Below are 20,598 nucleotides of genomic sequence, written 5' to 3'. Positions count from 1 at the left end.
ATTTGTCTGAAGCCAATTTATGCCTCACGAACAGCCTGTCTTTCACACATCCCACAAAGAGCAGGTGCATTTGCTAATAGGAGGGCACACAGGAACCCTTTGAACTGAAGGAGCCGGGTACAGCTCATAAGTAAGAACTGCACGTAGCTGCTGATGCAAAATTTTTTCAGCTCACTCTGTGGTCACAACTGGAATCTCGCTGCTCGCTCCCTCCGTAATAACTCCTCGTGTTTAATATTAGCCTTCTGGAGACACCCTCTGCTGTCATCTCTCAGGCATTCAGTGGGAACCCAAGGGAGGAGGTTCAGCTCTAAGGAATGCCATGTTCCCCTTGCAAACGCTGAAACTTAACTGTCTACGCCCTAAAGAGCTATCAGGGAAAGTTTAAACTACTCTGTCAAGCAATTGTTCTTGGCTTAAGTTTTCATCAAAGCTTTTTTTCCCCGTCACGACTCATCTGTTCTTTTATATACACTCAGATTGAAGAGAGATTTCTGCCTCCTGCTTTGTCCATAGATCAGCTGACACAGAAGTGGTGCTCATTACATTTTTCTTTCCATTTGTAAGAAACAGGGAAAGAAAAAATAAAGTTACAAAGTTCAGCTTATAAACAGAGATCATGGCAACTCATTTATTGTATGAATTAGATGACTGCAACCAGAAAACCTGTAATACAGTGCCTTCGCCTTTGAAGAACGAAATGCGTACAAACACTCTCAGCCTGGAACACACGGCTTTCAAGTTGCCATGCCTTTAGTTTCAAAGGGCTGTGTGATGAAGGTCCTAGAAGAAAGCCCAGGAGGAGAATAGCTGCCAGAAATAAGTTAGTAGAATGAGGCTACACAAGGCAGAAGACAAAGCTCTGCTCCTTCAGTTTTGTTCAACACAAAAGTACTCGGGAACTATGAAAGGATAAGCCACTGTGGGGCTCTCCAGCAAAAAAGGCAAGAGCAATTGCCTCCAGATTCAGAGGCTGTAGGGAACCAGAAAGTGAAGCAAAAACAGCATTACAACACCTTACCCTGCCTCTCTGCTGTGAGCCCTTCCTAATCCAGGCCTCTTAACCACCGCTAAACCTTCTTCCTCTCCTCTGAGGCGTTTCCTCCTTCAGACACACGGCTGTTGAGCCAGACCTTCTCTTTTGTTGGTTATTAAGAACGTCTGTCTGATGTGACCCACCACAGGACACACAGTCGTATCCAAGGCTCCCCCAACTCTGACAGCAGGTGCCTCAAGACTCAGAGCTGCCTTTTTACAGAGACCTGGCCCCTGGCACCCCTGAGCCCACCATGGGCCCTGATCCCATCCCCTCGCACCCCTGAGCCCGCCATGGGCCCCAATCCCCTCCCCTCACATCCGAGCCCGCTATGACCCCCGATCCATCCCCTTGTACCCCTGAGCCCATTATGGGCCCAATCCATCCTCTCACTCCCGACCCCGCTAAGGATCCCGATCTTATTCCCTTACAGCCCTGAGACGCCTACGAGCCCGATCCCATCCCTCTGCACCCCTGAGCCCGCTAAGGGCCCAGATCCATGCCCTCGCACTCCCGAGTCCCCCGCGGGCCCCGAGCCCCCAGACGGGCCCTGATCCCGTCTTTCGCACTCCTGAGCCCGCCATGGACCCTGATCCATCCCCTCGCACCCTGATCCCGCTATGGCCCCATTCCCGTCCCCCAAAGCCCGCCATGGCCCCGCTCCCGCCCCCAGGCCCTGCCGCCCCCCTCACCCCCTCCGGTAACGGCGCCCCCGGCCCCGTTTCCTCCCCGCCCGTCGGGACCGCGCAGGCATCTGAATCAAGGGCCGATGCTGCAGGTGGTGCGATCGATGAGGCGTCAGCGCTCTGCTACCAGGCCTGAGCCTTTAAGGCTGAGCAGCCAAGCGCCGATGCCCCCCGCCTCCACCCCCCCACACCCCCGGTGGCCGCGGCGGGCAGGCCGTGCAGCCGATCGCCGAGTGGGGCAGCCGCAGCGCGGGCGGCGGGGCCGTGGCAGGAAGCGGCGGGGCCGGGCCGGGCTGGCGGGCGCCTCCTGCCCTGCTCCCTCCCTCCCTCTCTCCCTCCCGGGCGCCGCAGACGTGGCCCGCTGCCGCCGGCCGGCGCCAGGTGAGCGGCGGCGCCTCTGACAGGCGGGTCCCGACCCGGGCAGCGGCGGCTTTGGGGCGAAAAAAGCACTTTTGGGGCGCTCTGGCCGTCAGGGGCGCTCGGTGCCGGGATGGGGAGAGGCAGGGGATGGGGGTGAGTGTCTGTGTGTGGGCATGGGGGGAGCAAGGAATGGGGGAGAGGGCTGGGGGGTTGGGGGGCAAAGGAAGGGGGAGCGGGTTCCCACCTGCTGGTGTTTTATGGACCTGACCGAGCTTTCCTCGCCGTGGGAAGTTGGAGCTCCAGGACAGCAGCTGAGGCGCCGCCCAGGAACCTGTGCCCAGAGGGAGATGCCTCGGTGGGAGCACGGGTGTAGAGAGAGGAGGGAAAGCAGCTGCGTGTCCTTCAGCCTGAAACGCAGCTCGGATAAGCGGTGTTTGCCCACAGAGGTTACCCCTCGGATCGGGTTGTGAGCGAGGGATTTGAACGGCAGTGGTATCGGCCTGGTGAAATCGAAGCGAAAAGGGGAGCTCGGTTGCCATCAGCTTTGTGAAAACTGGGTTGGGAGTCATTGCGTAGGTCTGGGTTTAGCAGATGTATCTGTCCTTCTAATGACATCAAGAAATGATTTGCTGTAGGTGCTGAATGTCATCTAGCAGTGCTCATACTTGCGTGGGAAGGAGAACGAAGGAGGACGCTAGGCAAGTATGAAGTCCTTAGAATTTTGTTTTATATATATCTCCTTGTGTCTTGTCTCCTCCTCCCTGAGCATAAGCAGAGTTAATTTCCTAATCCTGTAACTGTGATACTTCTAAAATTTAGTAGCCACTAGGTAGCTCTCGTGGCATCCAGCTTTTCCCATGTCACTTACTCTGGGCAGCGTCGAGCAGCTCGGTGCTGGGCTTGCTGTCCGCAGCCAGGGCGTTCTGCTCCAGGCTGTGCTCCAGCAGCTAAAAGGCTGATCGGGTAGGTGTGGGGAGAGCTCGGGCTCTGCGCACGGTCTGGTGGCAGCTGCTGTGTTTGTTTAAAAACAGCCAAGCTGGTATGGCCTCCGTGCGTGCTGGAGCCTCCTCGCAGGAGGATGTAGCCCAGCCATGGGAGAGCTGTGCTCGGCTCCACTCTCTGACCGAAAGGCTTTCAAATCATGTTGCCCACCTCACGGGATGGCAATTTGGGATCATGGATTGCTGGGGGACGCTCCTCGCCTCTCCTGCAGAAGCTCTTCCGCAGCACACAGCGTGATTAAAAGTTAACTGGGCACAGGACGGGTAGGATGTTGTTGACCGCAATTTACAGTGCTTGTGTTTGGGTGAGGATAAGTGGGCTCCAGTCTCTTCTCCAAAGTTTGCTTACATGTTTTCAGCAAATGTTTAGAATGCTGCGGTGCTTGGAGTGATGTGGCTTGTTTTGCTCATGGTCGTTAGTTCAGTATGTTTTGTACCAGATTTACTAGAGCGTATGTTGGTATTTCTACATTGATAATGGATTGCTTGCAGAGAGAAACAGCTCACCATGCTTGTTCCTCTCAGTTTATTCCTTTAAAACGGTGTTACTTCTGGCAGCTAGCTCATTCTGAGTTCTCAGGGAGCAGTGTAACAATATTAGGAGTGTTTTAAATGCAAATACCTGCTCCCAAGCTCTCTTTTAACATTGAATTTTATACAGATGTCTGGCAACTTATTTCATGAGCTTACAGTGAGGCTGCAGACTGTTCATATCCGCATCAGTGTATCATTTTTTCAGGTTTTGTCAAATCAAGATTTCTTATTTACCCCATAACTCATCATATAACTTCCTCTCGCATCTGATTTGAGGAAAACTTGAGCTCAGTTGTTTCCATCTTCCCTCCCCAATATGAAGGTTTTCAGATTGCAAACCATCTATATATTACTCATAGTGATTCTCCGTATGTACTTCCCGTTCACTTTACCTTCATTAATTATCAGTGAAAAAGGCTCCTTGCATGTCAGAACTTCTAACGATGAGATATTTCTACTTATGCGCACTCACTGGCTTTTGCTGCTCACTTTATTTCTTATCATACGCTGCAGGATGGTGTGGTCTTTCAACAGAATTGGGCTCTGTCCCTTCTCAGCTCTCTTCTCTGTAAGAGGAACCCCTGTTTGTCTCTCACTGGCCTGGAGTTAGCGGGACTGACGTGGGAGTTCAGGAAGCCCTGTGGCCAGGGAGCAGGAGGACAGCAGTGGCAGGGAAGTTTGCTGCACAAAGGGTGGGGTCGCTGAGTTCGGAGCAGAAACACAGGCTGGTGGTTTTCTCCATTTACAGGTTTTTGTTCCAGGTTGCTCAGTAGCCTTGGGAAATGCTGCGATGTTCAGGTTATGGGAAATGGCAGGAGAGGAGGTGTTCATTAAATACTTTTGATTGTATTTATATGTTGATTTTACTGGGGAAAAAATGTTAATGTCTGAACTTAATGCTTTTAAATAGGAAACAGCTCTTCTAAGAGAAAGTTCAGGTTCTTTTAACAGAACCTCTCTATGGCTTAGTTGCATCATTTACAGCAAACTTGAATTTGAATAGAAGTGCAACTTCGGTATCAAAAGTGTTCAAGAAGTAGACTTGTATAAAATTGTATTTCAGCACACGCTCAGCGTTTTTATTAGACATGTTTTTACCCAACAGGGAAAAAAATCTAACCAGTAAACTCAAAAGAGTGTTTATTTTATACTTACTATTTCAAACTACTTCCTTATTTGAAGGCCATTGATTAAACCGGAATGATTTGATTGCCTTTGGCATAATGCTGTGTAATAAACATTATGCAATTGCATTGCGCCTGCTTGTTCGTTTGTTTTTTCAAGGGTAGTTCAGTGAGTTTTCTGGACACTGTCTTGTTATGGCTCTCTGAAATCATGCTGGTGGGTTTGTTTCAATGTATTGAGTGAAATATATTTTAGAAAGCATCAAATGAACAAATCTAGGGTTGCTTAGATGGTTTGGGTAAAAAGAAGGAAATGTGTCTTCCTGTTTTTGCACAGGTAGCATGTGTTCTGACTTTTCATTTTGGTCTGCTGGCTGTATCACAGCACACAGAGCGTGGTCGTAGTGTGCACCACTTGAAATCATCACCAGTATCGCATGCCAGGAACTATAATCTATGTGAACCTCAGCTCCTAATTAATGAGGAGGAAAGTTGAAATAGAAATTAAGGCAAATTGTTTGGGTGTGGTCATCAGTCTCCTGAGCTACTGAAGGATGTTGGAAATCTGAGTGCCCTCCCAGGTATTTATGATATTGTGGTAATTCCTGTTCAATCTTTATCAAGTCCCATTTCACTGGTTAAAAAGCAGTGCTTCTAACATGATGTCTTGTCTTTATTCTGTCAAACTATATCCTGGGTATTTAGGTTTTACTTCCTGTTGGAAATATGTATTTGTAAAGATCAGTAGGTTTTGCTCTCAGATTGAAGAAGCCTGGAGTACTGCTAGCTTTTCATTTCCTAAAAGAGGTCATGTAAGTGAATTCAGAGAGATTTTGGGTTGTCTAGGTGGCTTGGGTGAGCTTGTCCTTATTAAGGATGGCAAAGAACACATTTGAGCAGTTTGGAAGTTTTTTTGTTTATTTACTCATCCTTGTGTTTGTGTTGCCTTGCAGGACTTTCCCTTTGTGTGAGAAATAGTTTAATTTGTAAGGGCAGGGAAATTTCAAATTTAATATAGGGAGCTTACAGAACAAGTTTGTCTGAGTTGTTAATGAAGTAAGCACTTATGCCCTTGAACAGGTAATAGCCTGATGTTGATGTAATTACTGTTTTTTCCCCACCCTGAATATTAGGTCAAAATGGACTCTGGTTTATTTCAAATTTAATGAAACCAATAGTTACGTGAGAACGTGCGGTTGCGTGCCTTCCTGCTTAGCTCCCAAAGACTTTCAAATAAGGACACTCAAAGTTTGTTCGACATATTAATTTCAGCCTGTCCTTCTGAAGGTAAGTGTAATTAGGCATGGCTGGATATGGGGGTTAGCTGAGCACAGCTAGAGAACGTAGCTCGTTTGGGTGAACCGATCTTCACCTGGTTGCCTTTAAAGTTTTGGGTGCTTCCCCTCATTTGCACCTCCTCCTGCTGTCACTAATTAAGATTCTGGGTTGCCTGAGAGACCAGGTAATCCCTCAAAAGAAGGGCAAAACCCTTGATATGTTGCATTCTCAGGCCTTGGTGCCTTTGCTGTGGTACAGGCAGTGCTCATACCATGCTACGCTGTCTCTGGAGAGAGAGGGGAGAGCTGCTTGTACTTCATCTCAGAAGTTGTCACCTTAAGAGCAGAGTTGTTAACCCCAAAGTCCTGGATGAAGTCCTGTTGAGGAAACTGTGTGCTGCCTACTACATCTCCCTGTAGCCTGAAATGGGGTTTGGTTTGGGGTCGGTTTGTTGTTTTTTTCCCCACAAGCTGCTCTCCAGAGTTGCTGGGATGTAGAACTGGGCAGATTCCGTGTTCCTGAATAACTGCTTTTCAGGACTGGGGGGAATGAATCTTGCATGTAGTATGTGTATTTCACATAGGGTGAGCAGCTTAGAATGAAAGGTGTGATGACTACCAGATCCTATTGTCCTTTTATGAGCAGGATGTCTTTATTAGATTGGAATTGATGCATGCGTGCCAAATTCTGTGCACGGTGAGTCTGCTTCTGGACAGATGCAAGTGGTGCGCTCACTTCCTTCATTAAAGTGCTTTTGGTTTTCTTTAATTTTAAACAAGTGGTCCGTGATTCCGTTGCACAGAATCTGGCATAAAATCGAGCAGATTTATTTAGGGTTGCCCTTGAACGTTGCGAGTGTTTAAGCCAGATTTACAAGAATATACTCACCGATGATTCATGTTGAGATGATGATTTTCTTCCTTGTAATGGAACATATGGGAATGCGTAGCATATGGCACTGCTGAAAATCGTTAAACGCCGAGCACTGGTTTATTACACAGCAAGAAGAGTTTGGATTTTTAGTCTAACGCTGAGCAGAAAGCTTTGTAAACAGCTCTGGCTGCTGGTTTGTATTGGATGCGCCGCTGTGTTGTAGTGGTAAGGTTTCAAAGAATTCCTTTATATGAAAACAACATTCCTTCAAAAGTGGTGTGGAGTGAACATATGAACTGGCTGGATGGTTCACTAAAGGGGACAGGATTTCTCTCCAAAGGCTGCCTGGCGCAGCCGTGCGTGCATTGCCTGGCAGCTCGCCGTGACAGCTCGCCCAGCCTTTAGCCACGGAGGGGAGTGTTTACCCTCTTACGGTTCCAGCTCATCCTGTGGGATGACAGCTTAAAAACTGGAGTCCTTTGTCTCACATGGGAAGCAGAGGCATTAAGAATGTGTAAATAGATTGTTTTCTTTCAGTCTTACTAGCCAAAACATCTTCCTGCTGTGTGTTGGGCTTTTCCGTCTCTGCGTGACTCCCGGAGGGTGTTCTTGATGAGGCAGGTGGAGGAAGAAAGTTACACCTCGGCCCTTCCTGCACACAGGGGAAAGTGCTGAAGTGCAGTTACAGAGTGCGTAAATTCAGTCATCTGCTTCCTTGTGCTCTCCTGCCTTCCTTAGCGATTCGTCTCGCTTCTGCTGTGGCTTCGCGGGTCTTGCTGCAGTGTAACCAAAGGTCACAGGTGCTGTAGGAATGGAGATAGGAGTTGGTTCTAAGAGTGCTTCGATTAAGCTTTTTCAAGGGTGGTTTAAGCAATAAGCAGGAACCTTCGTTTAAACCTTAGACTGATGTTTACATTTGTCTGTTTTTCTAATGAAAAATGACTCATAATTTATTTGTTCTGGTTAAAATGGACTTTCAGCTAAATTCAGCATTGCTTTTGCTAGGTCAAAGAAAGAGAATATCTGTAAGTAGGAATATAGCTGCTCTCACAACGTTGGGAATGTTTTGCATTAAAATCAGATGAGTCTTATTTACTTCTTACTTGGTTTATGACAAACCCTGTCAGCTCAGAGTTTCTATGTGTTTCTGCTTATTTTGGCTGGTTCAAATAAAGTTTAAGTATGCTGTGTCCTTAAGGGGAAAAAAAAAAAAAAGAGTTGACATGGTTAAAGCTGATGTTATTTAATAAAAGGAAGTAGTATCTCTTGTTGAGGGAATTAACTAATGACCTCTTGCTGCCATCGCCTTCAGGATCTTAGATCCTCCCTTTGCTTGCCTCATTCTTAGTCATAGATTTGGAAAAGGAAAACAGGCTTTTTTTCCCCTCCCAGCTCTTAAGCAATTTCTCAACTTCAGATGAACTGATCATTGACCTAAAGTGTGTGAGTAAACTGAAGTCAAGAAAATACTCCCTTTCCTCTTGCAGAATGTACTACTGTTGTTAAAACTGACTGAGCATGTCAATTAGCCTCAGTTCCCAGTTCTGACCTGCACATAGGATATTTTAAACTAAGTATTAGCCTCAAATGCATTTTAATTTGTAACATTTTTAATCTTAACATGTCATGGTTTCAGTTTTAACTCTAAGCCCCTTTCAAAAGAGAGGAAAAACATTTCTTATCTGGAAAGTATGCAAGTGGCAGAACAGATAAGATAATTGAGACCTAAATGTGAGCTGGGATGGAAACAGTCTCTGTTCAGAGTCAGGTCTCATCCGCTTTGCCACAGTCAGGCGGTGCTTTAATGCATACTAATGCCATGCGCTTTGTCATCCTGGGGACAGCGAAGGGAATTTTCACTCCGCTGCTGCTTTTGCATTAAGGGATGAGAACCTTTAGCTAAAGCATTAGAGGCTCGTAGTCAGGAGCCTTATGTTCATTTGGGAACATAGGCAGGAATCTTATATTCATTTGGGGCTCAGACAGCCAAAAATAGGAGGATTTTATGGCTCTCCTGACTGTAATCACATTTGGCTCCTAAAGTGAGGAATAGAAATAAAAACCATTCTGACTTGTTCCACTCAGGCAGTTGTTTCTCAAAATTGCTTATGTACATTTCTGCGTGGCGTCTCTCCTCTGTGGAGGATTCCCGTGGAAGAGAACAAGCTTCCCATAGAGGAAAAGCTCCTGTTCTGGTTGTGTTCAGCACTTGGTGATGGCTCAGGTGAGGTGGTAGCGCAGGTATCTGAAGTCAGAGTAAGTGAGTAACTACTGGCATCACTTCTTACTACACAAATTCTTATCTTTACTTTGTTTACTTTAACTCTGCTTTTGCAGTTTTCATCTCTGTGTTCTAGGGGGGCCTTACCAGAAAGTACATAATACCAAATGAAGTTGGACTCTGAGGCAAACATGGGAGGCTTTTTTGTTCAGAAGTCAGTATTTTGCTTAGTTATTTTGCTGCAGGAAATGTAGTCTAAGAATTAGAGCTGCTGCCAGCGTTGGAAGCTGTAATCCAGAAGAAGACCTTGTTCTTTGTATGTTCACCGTATGGACACAGCATAAAATATACCTGACCTACACGTTTAGAGGGACAGAAATTGCAAGTGAATGTGTGATACACAATAGGAGCCATTCAGATCCGGAAGGCTGGCCAAATATTAACTTGGATAAGTGCTCCAAATTTCAGGTGTTTTGGGGACCTGTTCTGTGTTTTAGGTTCCAGCTGTGTGTTACAAAGCGATTTCTGCCCGTCTGACTATGACCATTTAGTGCCTTATAGTAAAGGAGGAGAAAGCTGCTGACTAAGGCTGCTTGTTTATTTTCTTTTTCCTGGCTGCCTGAGTATTTCTGAACAACTTTGTTTATATTTTCGAGCTGTCTTATTGTTTCTTGCTATGCTGAGCCCAAAGCAGCCAGAGGTGGTCCGCTGAGATTGTGGCCTGACCTGTTCCACACCTTGTGTTGGATGCAGGCTCTGGGGACATTCTGAGAGGCAGAGGGACAAGAGCCCTGGTGTACTGAGTGCTGGGGACTGGAGCCCTAGGCTACCAGTGCAGCTCTGCTGGTGTTTAAGGTCATCTCCTTGCAAATATTTTAGGAAGGCTTATATTCAAATGCTGTTTATAAGACCAGACTAATTTCTTTCTTCATAATGATGGCCTTTTGGCTGATGACAGGGCTGGAATCTGGAAGATCTGGATTCTGTGTTCCACTAGTCAGCTGTGTATCCACAGGGAAGTCGTTTGCTAGCTTTCTGCCTTGGTTTTTTATCTGTATTTAAATGGATAAAAAAAAAAAGATGACTAATCCCTGCCTCACAAGACTCTGAGAGCACAGTTAGTAGCCTCATGCTGTGAGATCTTTGGAAAACACCATAGGAATGTTCAGGGGCTTATTATGGCTAAGGCCCTCGCAATGAGAGAGAGAACTGGTTAAGCCTGGGTTATTGTTAGACCATTCATTAAGGAGTCCTAATAGCTGAAACTATGATAGGAGCAGTTCCTGGCTTCACCTTCAATTACCCTGGGCAGATACAGGCTGTGCAGTGCTGGAGCGCTGCAGCGATCTGGAGTAGAACTGGAGCATATGCATTAATGTTTGAGTCCGCCTTGAGCGCTTCGTTTCTGTTTCACGGCTGGTTTTGCATGCAGGTCATGCTGTAGCCTAAGTGAATTTCGGCAGTTTAACATCATGATGATTACTTCTTCTGCCACAACTGAGCCCTTAGCACCTTCTTGCAAGAAGAAATACTATATATTCAGCTGAATTTTTCCTGTGTATCTGTCTAACTCTTTTTATCTCCCATGTTTTCACTTTGCAATTTGAACAAATCATAAAAAACAAGTAGTAGGCAACAGAAATTTTAATACTTAATTTGGCTTTTTGGTTTACATGGTGTAAACCAAATATTAAAAGCTTCTTAATATTTGGCAGTCTTCAAGCTCAGGTTGTCTTTTGACAGCCTGTGAAACTATTTTTGTGAATGCTCATGTTGTAGTTTCCAAAAATTCATTTGATAGCATGTTTATAAGATATCTGTCAGAATTTTATCCCTTCTGGCCATCATTATAATAAGCAACTAAGCAAGAAAAGGAGAAAACCGTGTTTTTTGAAAGATTAAATGTAAGGTTTTCTCCAAAATGAAATAATCTTATCAGTCATTAGCAATGATGTCTTATTAAACTTCAGTAACTTCTTTAGAATGCAGCAGTGCCACGCTTATGTATGTGACAGTCAAGATACAGCCTTGACAGCTGAGGTCTAAATCCAGACATTTTTATTTGTTTTTGGAGTTTCATCTCTTTGTGATTATATATGTAGGATGTTTTCTGTGTCTTAACAGATTTGCAATGTATTGACTGAGAGAAGAATAGAAACTGATTGCTATTGAAGCACAGGGCTTGAGGAGATAGGGATCAGGGGTTGGGAGCAGGAAATTGGTTGTGAATTTTAAGTCAAGAGTCTGTAAATTTACATGATTCTAAGCTGATGTTACTACTGAATTAAACCCAGCTCTTACAGTAGTCTTTCCTCTCTCCCGCCGAGGTGTGTTGGCACAAACGTTTGTGCTACCTGAGTGGGATAGAGCTGCAAAATAAACATGTGGAAAAAAGATATACCAAACGACCCCCCCATATCACTGTTGAGTTTAAGTTAATGATTAAATTGGCGAGTTTCACTTTCTGTTTCTTGTGCGTTAACTGGGTTTGGCAGCATTTGTGTGGTCTTGGGCTGCGAATTGCAGGGGAAGACTTGAATCAGAATTAACACGCCCTCCATTCACTGTGTTTTACCTTGTTTATGAAGCGCTTTTTTTAGGGAACCCAAATTTAGTGCTTTATATTTATATTCAGTACTTTATATGTGCTGCTTTTTTAAAATAAAGGAGGTTGTGTTCAGGTGTGCGATATAAACAAGGAGCTGCTTCTTGAAAGGCTGACTTATTTTGCTGCGTGTTAGTTGTTCAGGGTTTTATACCATATGTAAAAAAGTATCTGTGCCTGAAGAAGTGGGGAACACCCCAAGGCACACGCTGGCCTTGTCGGCCCCGAGAATGTTGCCTGGAAGATGATGATGCGTAAGCAAGCCGGTGCCGCCAAGGACATAGTTTTATTTCATGCTCAGGTATACTGTGACTGTTTAAAATGTCAGCTCCTGGCACCTTGTGACAGGAATAATGGCAAAGCAAGAAGTTATTTCTTAAGTCCTCTGCATTCATGAAGCGTGAGACATGCTTGCAGTATGTAACCAAGAGCCTAAGATTAGGAAAGGGAGTGCCTATACCTATTAATTTTCTTCAGATACTCTTTGTTTCATTGATACAAATGAGAAAAGTTTCTATTTGTTTGCTTTTTTTCTTTAGGAAGATCTCTAGCTTAGGTGAGCAGCACAGCACGACAGAAATACCTCTGAGCATTGCTGAGTACACCTGGCTGTCAAAGCCATTTGGGGAATTTGTGGTGAGTGTATAAAGGGTAAAACGCCTCCGGTGAAGGACATTTGGGTTCTGGCAGCAGGGCCTCTCCATCCGAAGAGCATTTGCAGCTGCTGTCAGTGAAAATGTGGGTGAGAGTCTTAAGGGTGTATAGAGAGGAAGTCAAAGAGCTTTCGTGTTTATGATCTCCACCTTCCCAGTTGCCTTAAAGGAAATGGATAGCTTAATTTGTGTCATCATTCATAAATTAAGAACCCCTTCAATGCTCAGCCTAATGCTGAGAGTCTGGCTGGAACTCCCTCCGTATCCCGTGCTTTTGTATTCCTGCAGCTGGAAAGCTGTGTAGGAGACAGTAAGATTGTTTGTGAAGAGTAATCACTCTCATCTTGGGTGCCTGGCAGAAGGAACTTCCTAGTGCAGACTGCTAACATCGCAGAACCGCAAGTGTTTGCTGCTGCTATTTGTGGAAGGGGGATGTGGGGCGGCATCGGCCTCCCCGAGCCGAGGGCTGACTTAAGAAAACCGTAGCAGAGCTCCGGCTGGCCGAAGGAAACAGATGTCCGTCCTTTCTCCCAGTCACTGGGGCTCAGTCCTGCTTGGGGCAAGCGGCTAGGAGGAATTTGGTGGCTGGTTTGTCTTGATTTTTAAAAAATGGGGTATTTTTAAACAGGCTTTTGTACTTTAGTGATTGGTTACCTGCTGGCTGGGGAGCTGCGTAGGGAAGATTTTGGTTCCTGTTTGGGTCTGTGGCCCACCCTGCCCAGGCTGCTGTGCCCAAGAGGTACCATTCCCTCTGGAGGAATCTCATGGCTTTTTGTGATTGTTTTGATGTCGGGGCACCATACCTGTCATGTGATTTTATTCTGTTTTTTCTCAATGGGATTTTCTGCCCATGGGTTTGTGTGTGCTGCCTCTGTTAGAGAGGGCGGCTCGGAGAACACACTGGCTTTCTACTGGAAGCTTGCAATGATTTTGGAGGGTCTTTGCTCTTGTCCGTTCCTCTGATGCCTAGGACTGCCTTTTGAGTGAGATGTTTGCACAATTGATTTTTACATTATCCTAGGTTTCCTTTGGTTTTTTTTCCCCCGCTGCCCTCTATCGTTATCCTCCATTCTCATGTTTTATGTACAAAAAAAAAAATGAAGATCAGACACACTTAAAATGTTGTATTCTCCTTGAACTGTTGCATGTTTGGGGGGGTTGATCCCTGTGTTGACATAGCAGCAAGGTAAATGAATGCACTGGTGGTCTGCACTGAGATTTAAACTGAATTTAATGAGGCATCTGGGTGGAGGGAGCAAACCTCAGAAATGAAAATTGCTTTTCTATTATATGAAATATTTTGGCATTAAAGGCAAAATTGAAGTTGGGTAAATTGATTTTTTTTTTTTTAACCACATGTACCAAAAGCTTATTTTATGTAATTACTGGGGTGTGACTTTAAATTCTGGGCAGGACTTTGTGGCTTGTTACCATCAAGTTTGACTTCTGATGTTGCAATGAAGAAGGAAGTGAGTGTGAGTGTGCTCAGGGAGGGGGAGAACGAAGCACTTCTGCCTGGCCGCATAAGGTGGGAATTGCAGCTGGCTGGTTATTTTTAGCTTCTCTTTCTCTCATTGTGAATGTGAATCTTTTTTTCTTTTTAATCAGAATATTTGGTAAATTAAGGTGTTGGTTATTGTTCTGAAGAATTTTTTTCATAGCAAAATGTTCTAAAAATAGATCACCTCTTTACCCTGATTTTATTAATCAAAACTTTAAGTCTTTTTAAACCTCTAGAGCTGCAGGACTGGGTGTGATTTATTTCACAAGTGTCTGTATCTGCTGCTGATTTTTGCAATTATGCGTCCATAGCTAAGGATATAAGCAGGGCTTGGAAGGAAAGGTGAGACCTTGTAGATCAGTACTGAAAGAAGCTACAGGAAAGCTGGGCAGGGGCTCTTGATCAGAGAGTGCAGGGATAGGGTGAGGGGGAATGGTTTTCAGCTGAAAGAGGGGAGGTTGTGATGAACTATTAGGAAGAAATGTTTTCTTGTGAGGGTGGGGAGGCCCTGGCCCAGGTTGCCCAGGACGTCTTGGCTGCCCCATCCCTGGAGGTGTTCAAGGCCAGGTTGGATGGGGCTTGGAGCCCCTGATCCAGTGGGAGGTGTCCCTCCCCATGGCAGGGGTCGGGACTGGATGGGCTTTGAGGTTCCTTCCGACCCAAACCATTCCATGATCAGCCTCTGTTGCTGCAGAAACACAGAAGCCTAATTAAAGGGGAAAAAAAGTAAAAATGGTGGATCTAATTGTGCTTGCTTCTTGTAAAAACATGGAACAATGTGGTTGTAAGGACTTTTCATGGTTAGGAGGGAGAGGCAAGAAGATACCATCAGTTTCCAACAGTGTGTTTTCCAGTCACTTCCTGTAGTAGTGATTCATTTTGTTGGGTTGTTCGTCCTTGCCTGAAGAGAGACATACAGAATGTTTCCATTTTAAACTCCTCAACATAATGGATGAATAAACTTACCCTTCCTGTGTTGATTTTTGCCACAGTGGGTGATCTTTCCTTCCTGGGATCATCTGTTTTGCTCTACTGCCCAAAAATATCCCGCATCTGAAAGCTCTTGGTGTGCTATCACAACACCAGTGGAAGAAAATGTTACAACCATTTTGCTTCAGGGTTACTGATCTTAAAATGCACTTGTTAAAAATAACAAGTTTTCTAAACACATACAGCGATGTTTTCCTGGCTCCCTGCCTCTTTCTCCCATACTGGATGCCATTAAAGGCTGCCAAAACTCAGCAGTCCCCAAGTCAAGTGCATAGCCATGTGCGTTTGCTGCAGTGTTAATAGTGTTTATTCCAGGCTTTCTTAAAGAAAATTAAAGAAGTTTTTCATAGATGGAAACCGTTGCCTGCCACAGTAAGTGCCCTGCAAGCAGCAGGAGTGCACGCGTGCTTCGTCTGCACCAGGCAGGATTATTCTCCATCCTCCAGTAATAAGACAGAGCCTGGGGATCCGGAGTTGTTTCCTTGTCCTTGGTTGGACTGCAGCTGCACACATGGTGCTGTGCCCTGTGTGAGGAGGAGCTGTGAAACAATCAACTCATCTTGGAAAGGCCAGTAAACAGCACTTGGAGTTTAAGTATGGTCCATGTCTGCTGACCCATCACAACTGCTCTTCAAGCCAGTGAGGATCAGAAAAGATGAAAAGCTCTCTGTGTGCAGGGGAAGATTCCCTGCTGTAATTTGGGGAGAGAAGGAGCAGAGGTAGGTATGGCTCATGTAACCTTTAAGTGTGGTGCTGCCACACTGGGGTAACAGGGCATATGGTTTCTGTCCTCATTTACTCTTAAACAATGTGTTTTGAAATTGTTTTAATCCTGCTTTAAACTGTCTCATACTGACTCAGTTTGGCCTTGAAAGTCTGAAAGCTTATAGTGTAGAGCAGGGTTTCCTCTGTCAGCAGGACAAGTGTATCCTAGGTATCAAAACGTCTCTCATGTGGATCTTGAAGGATCTGGTGCTCTTGCTGTCTTTTTCTTTCCCCAAAGACCATTTCCTTCACGGAGCTCCTGTTAGGCTCAGTCTGCTTTTGCAGATAGGTTTACAGTGTCTCTTTCATATTTTCTGCTTAGGAAGCTGCATTGAAATCTACAGTGTCTGATATTAATTAAGAAAGACCTGATGGTGAATGCTTTCTGTTACTGGCTGGATAAAGCAGCTCTGGAAGGAAGTGCAGGGCTAGGAAGCATCTCCAGGCCAATAGAGGCAGAATTATATGTGGCAGTAGCTAAATCCCTTGTAGCTTTTCCAAAATCTTTATATAGTGATCTGGGCATATTCCACTGTTATCAGAATCAGCGTTAAAATTCTGTTCGCCTTTCTTAAATTGTGTGCCAAATGATGCATTTACTGAATTGAATCAAAAAAAACTCTGGTGGTTAAGATGGAAATCTTGAACCTATCTGTAAGACTGCCAGATTTATCTGCTGAAGGGTGTAGCTTACAGCAAGTAGTTCAGAAGCTCTGCTGTCTGTGTTGGGACTAACTAAAACTCAGATCCCAAACCCCCTAAACTTCCAAAGACAAATGCATACCAGAAAACAACCACATTTTTGCAGTGGAATATGTTTGAATAGTTTCTGAGCATTGGAACGTTTGCTGGCATGTAGATAATTTTAATTATAATATATTTTGGTTGGCTGTCAAGAATGTGCTTCAGGTGAATTCAGTGCACTTCTCTGTGTGCTGGTCATCTCGTTCATCGTCCTTAAAGTGCTTGTTCTTTTTCTGTCCGTTGTGGAAGATAGCACAGCCTTTTGAAGGACACTTCGGTTTCTGAGTAGCCTTTAAAATCTACCAGATTTTGTTTGGGTTTTGGTTTGGGTTACCCTTTGAGATTTACAGGGCCTTTTGTGTTTGTTTTGGCTATTAATTTATCTCACTTACTGAGGAAGTCCAGTGTCTTCTGGCTGTGGGTTGTGGAATGGGAGAATTAGGATGCTCTCAGAGCCTGTGTTTGAAGTGCTGCAGAGTGAACATTTAGATTCTTTCTCCCTTAATCTTTGTGTTGGATATATGATTGAAGAGACTGTAAAATGAGTGCAGTGATAGAAATGAAATGAATGGTTAAAGGTCTTATTTGGACATGAAATGGCTCTGCTGCTTGTACTTCTCTCGGTGCTTCTAGGGTATTGGCCCATCTCTGATGACAAAATACTCCTGTAGTTCTGCTCTTGTGTAGCGGTGGAGCTTCCTCCACTCAGCTCATGTATGAATTTTTAAGCTTGATACTGACCTTTCAGTTACAGATTTAGAAACTGGTTTACACTCTCCTGACACAAATGGCACTGCTCGTTTTTACAGTATAGTAATGGTTAACAAAGAGATGCATAGCAGGCTGTGGATGATTGCCTGCTGCGTTGTTCTTGACATGCCATGGAAAAGGTTCTGTCTTCCTGCCTTCCTAACGCTCATACAGCAGTAATGCACGTGAAATGCTTTTTTAAAACACTATTTTAAAACGCCAATGCGTATATTCAGCTCATGTTCATACCAGAGTTACGAGTGATGCAGTGCAGAGTTGGCGGTCTTTAAACTGAAAAACTTACGCAAAGGTACTTCAGGAGTTTTTCTAAGAAGCATTTTGGAGCTGTTCTTGCTCTGCATCTGTCCAGCAGGGCTGCTGAGTCATACTCTGCGGAAAAGGCCAGTTTAAATCCACTTATTGACCCAGTACCAACACAGGTAAAAACCTTTGACTCCTCCCTTTATCCAGACTAGGTGAATGTGGAGCTGCAGTGTAAGATTCCTGACGCCTTTAGTGTGATTTAGCCTGGAGTTGTGGGTGTGCAGCGTCGTGTTGAAAGCAGTTCAATGCTGAACTATGCATCATATTCTGGATCCTGTAAGGGCACCTCGGAGGTGCTCCGCTTCTTGAGCAGTCAGCTGAAAATCAGACTGGGGCAACCAGATCACCGCATGGGTTCTGCTGATGTTCTTCAGGTGGAACTTCTGGTGATGCCTGGCATCGTGTGCCCAGCAGCCCTTGCTGTTTGGAGATACTGCTGCATCTTCAACCTTCTCGGTCCTATAGGCAGAGGCATCCCCATATAATGCACTTTTCTGTTGCTTCAGGGAATTTGGATTTGCATTTTTTGGAAAGTGGGAAGGACCTGGCATTTGAATGGATTTACATATGTGGAAGTATTGGTTATAATATTCAGATTTTGTATCTTCATCTGATCTATGTAGCACTGATCGCAGCTAGAAACAACATATTTGGTATATTAATATGATTGTCTTGGCATCTTTTGCTTCTGCTTTGGGATTGAATAAATGCTGCCTTGCAATTCAGTGCAGCACGACATCTGAAAAGAGAAGAAATGCTGATATAATTGATACTTTTCAGAACTAAAACCAGCTATAGGTTGCTGCAGTACAGATCTGTGACTTGGTTTGTTGCTACCAACTGTAGTGATCTGGTACTTTGGCACAAACACCTAGTGTACTGCAAATATTTGCAAAGAATTCCAGCTTCATTACATGAGGTGATATTGGGAAGTCCCCTGGTCAGAAGTCTTCTAAAGAAAATGCAATATCTGAAAAAATAGCATAAAATCACCTTAGGATGTGTGGTGGTAGGGAGGGGGTCTGAGTGCTGCGGGGAAACTGTGTTGTAGTCAGCTTTATCACCTGATGCGGGAGACTTACCCATACCGCTGAGTTCAGAATAAGCAACTTAATAATGGAGTGTTGCTTCTTTGAACTTGCGTTTACACTCCTTATTACAATGCTACTGTGGTCGTTAAGCACTTGTCAACTGCCCAGTACTAAGTGTTTAGCTTTGTCCTCATTGACATACTGCTGCTAATAGATATTACAGTAGCATTAACGACTATTCAGGTGTTGTGCCATGTGTAGCTGAACTGTGTAGAAATATATTTTTGAGTTTGTGCTCAGAGAAACTCATATTCGGAATAAAAATTGCAGATAATCGGGGGCGGAGGAGGAAGTTCCCACTTTAGAGAGAGTGTCCTGTCTTAAAAAAGAGCTGATGACTGGTCCATGGTTATACAGGGAGCCTGTATGAGTCTGAGAGATAATCCCCTGAGAGAGACCAAACTCGCTCTTACGGACTGCTATTGAGATAGCAAATAGGTTTTTGTGCTGGAATACTAGGGCTTGTAATGCTTTTTGCTGTCGCTTTCGTGTTGAAAAACAGTGAATCTTACTCTGTCAGTGATTCTCTGTAGCAGCTGTCCTTCCTAGTTCACCCCACCGGGATAAGGTGTTGCTGGTTTGAGTTGGATTTAAGTTCACTCCATCTGTAGGTGAGGATGTACCGTTCAGGTATTCAAAAGTGAGGTGGAATTTCTCTTTTGTCCTACTGGATTTTTATCAAGAGTCCCGGTAACTCAAGAAGGCCATCGTGTACTCTCTGAAGGTGAGACTTCTACTGTTCAGTAATTCTAGGAGCCCGAGGGCTTATCTGGGAGCGTTACTAGTTTGCTGCTCGCACACAAATGTTTGAGCCCTCATTATCAGATTAGGAGTCAAAACCAGAAATGTGTCATAGCTTGAAGTACGCAAGCAATGCTCCAACAGTGTATGAACCCTCATAGAAATCCTGTGTCCTCCTGCCTTCCCTGCAGCTGCATTGATTGTGAAGTAAGAATGTTGAAATTGGTCAAAACAATATAAAATAGCTTCAAGAAAGTTTGACTTGGATCTTGAATTTGTGCCTAGCAAGAAACTCATCTCCTCATCACCTCCTGTAGTAAAAACTAATCCTGTGTTTTCAGGGAAGCTGTATTACTTTGTTAAAAGGTCATATGGTAATTTGTCCTGACTTTTAAAATCCATATTTTTCCGACTGACCAACCTCAAACCTAGAACTTGGGTAAATTTACATTTTGTACATCGCAATCCCTCTCTTGTAGACGGTAGTGACAGGCAGTTTGGAGAGCAAGAGTAAACATAACCAGGATGCTTTTAAGGTCAGGACCAATCAGGATTGACTCCTGAGCCCAGTGTAGAGGCTGCTGCTGTAGAGGTTCCTCAGAGAGGTTTTTGTGGGACCATCAGGCGTTTGAGGGGAGGCACAGGATGAACTCTCTCTGCAGTGTGAAGGATCCAGCCACTAGCAGAGTAAATGCAAAGTGTCTCCATGATAGGGCCCATCTGAGGGTGGGGGAAATGTTTATGGGGCATCTCTAGTGTCGTATTTTGGAGAGGAATCAGAAGGTGAGCGAGAGTTAGATCTTTCATAGTTTTAGATAAGACAAGATGAGGGCGGGGAGCTGAGATTATTTGCTGTTTGAGGAGGGACAGATGAGGTAAGCGATGGTACAGTGTATAATGCAGTGCTTGAAAATGCAGGCAAGTGCTGTGGGGGGTGAAGTTCTGTTGTATATTCACTTTCCGCCTTGACAATGTCCTCAAATTAATTCAGTTTATTGAAATCAGCTTTTCTTTCTTCCAGTTTCTTCTGTTCTTAGTGTATCTTCACAAAATTTATACTACATTCAAATTAAACTGGGGAGTGTTTTCCCAAAACAATTCTTCTAATTGTAATCTCTTATCTAAAATCTGCAGCCATTATGTCAAATAGCATGTGCATTTATTGATAGGAGTTATTTCTTCTCACTTGTGTGGGTGCATACATAGATCACTGCTTCAGTCACTGGCTGCCTTGCTGGTTCCTAGAAAATATAGGGGAGTTTCCTACCATGAGTCATCTCAGAAGCAGCAGATGCTACATGCTCCCAAACTGTTTATGGTC

The 20,598-nt window shown here is 44.6% G+C and overlaps 1 protein-coding gene across 2 annotated transcripts in view; it reads left to right on the top strand.

Moving 5' to 3' along the window:
- Positions 1–1,934: 1,934 nt before the first annotated feature.
- TAOK3 (TAO kinase 3) overlaps positions 1,935–20,598 on the top strand; it is an 82,210-nt gene continuing 63,546 nt past the window's right edge. The window contains exons 1-2 of one of the 2 annotated variants that reach the window (XM_054082667.1): positions 1,935–2,103; positions 2,718–2,784. The gene's annotated coding sequence lies outside the window, so the exon portion shown is untranslated. The remainder of the gene's footprint in view (positions 2,104–2,717; positions 2,785–20,598) is intronic. The other variant, XM_054082666.1, reaches the window with a different exon arrangement.

This window comes from Cuculus canorus, chromosome 17 (genome assembly GCF_017976375.1).
Source record: "Cuculus canorus isolate bCucCan1 chromosome 17, bCucCan1.pri, whole genome shotgun sequence".
Taxonomy (NCBI): domain Eukaryota; kingdom Metazoa; phylum Chordata; class Aves; order Cuculiformes; family Cuculidae; genus Cuculus; species Cuculus canorus.
Note: the sequence above shows the minus strand (reverse complement) of the source record. Positions and strands in the feature narration are given on the sequence as shown.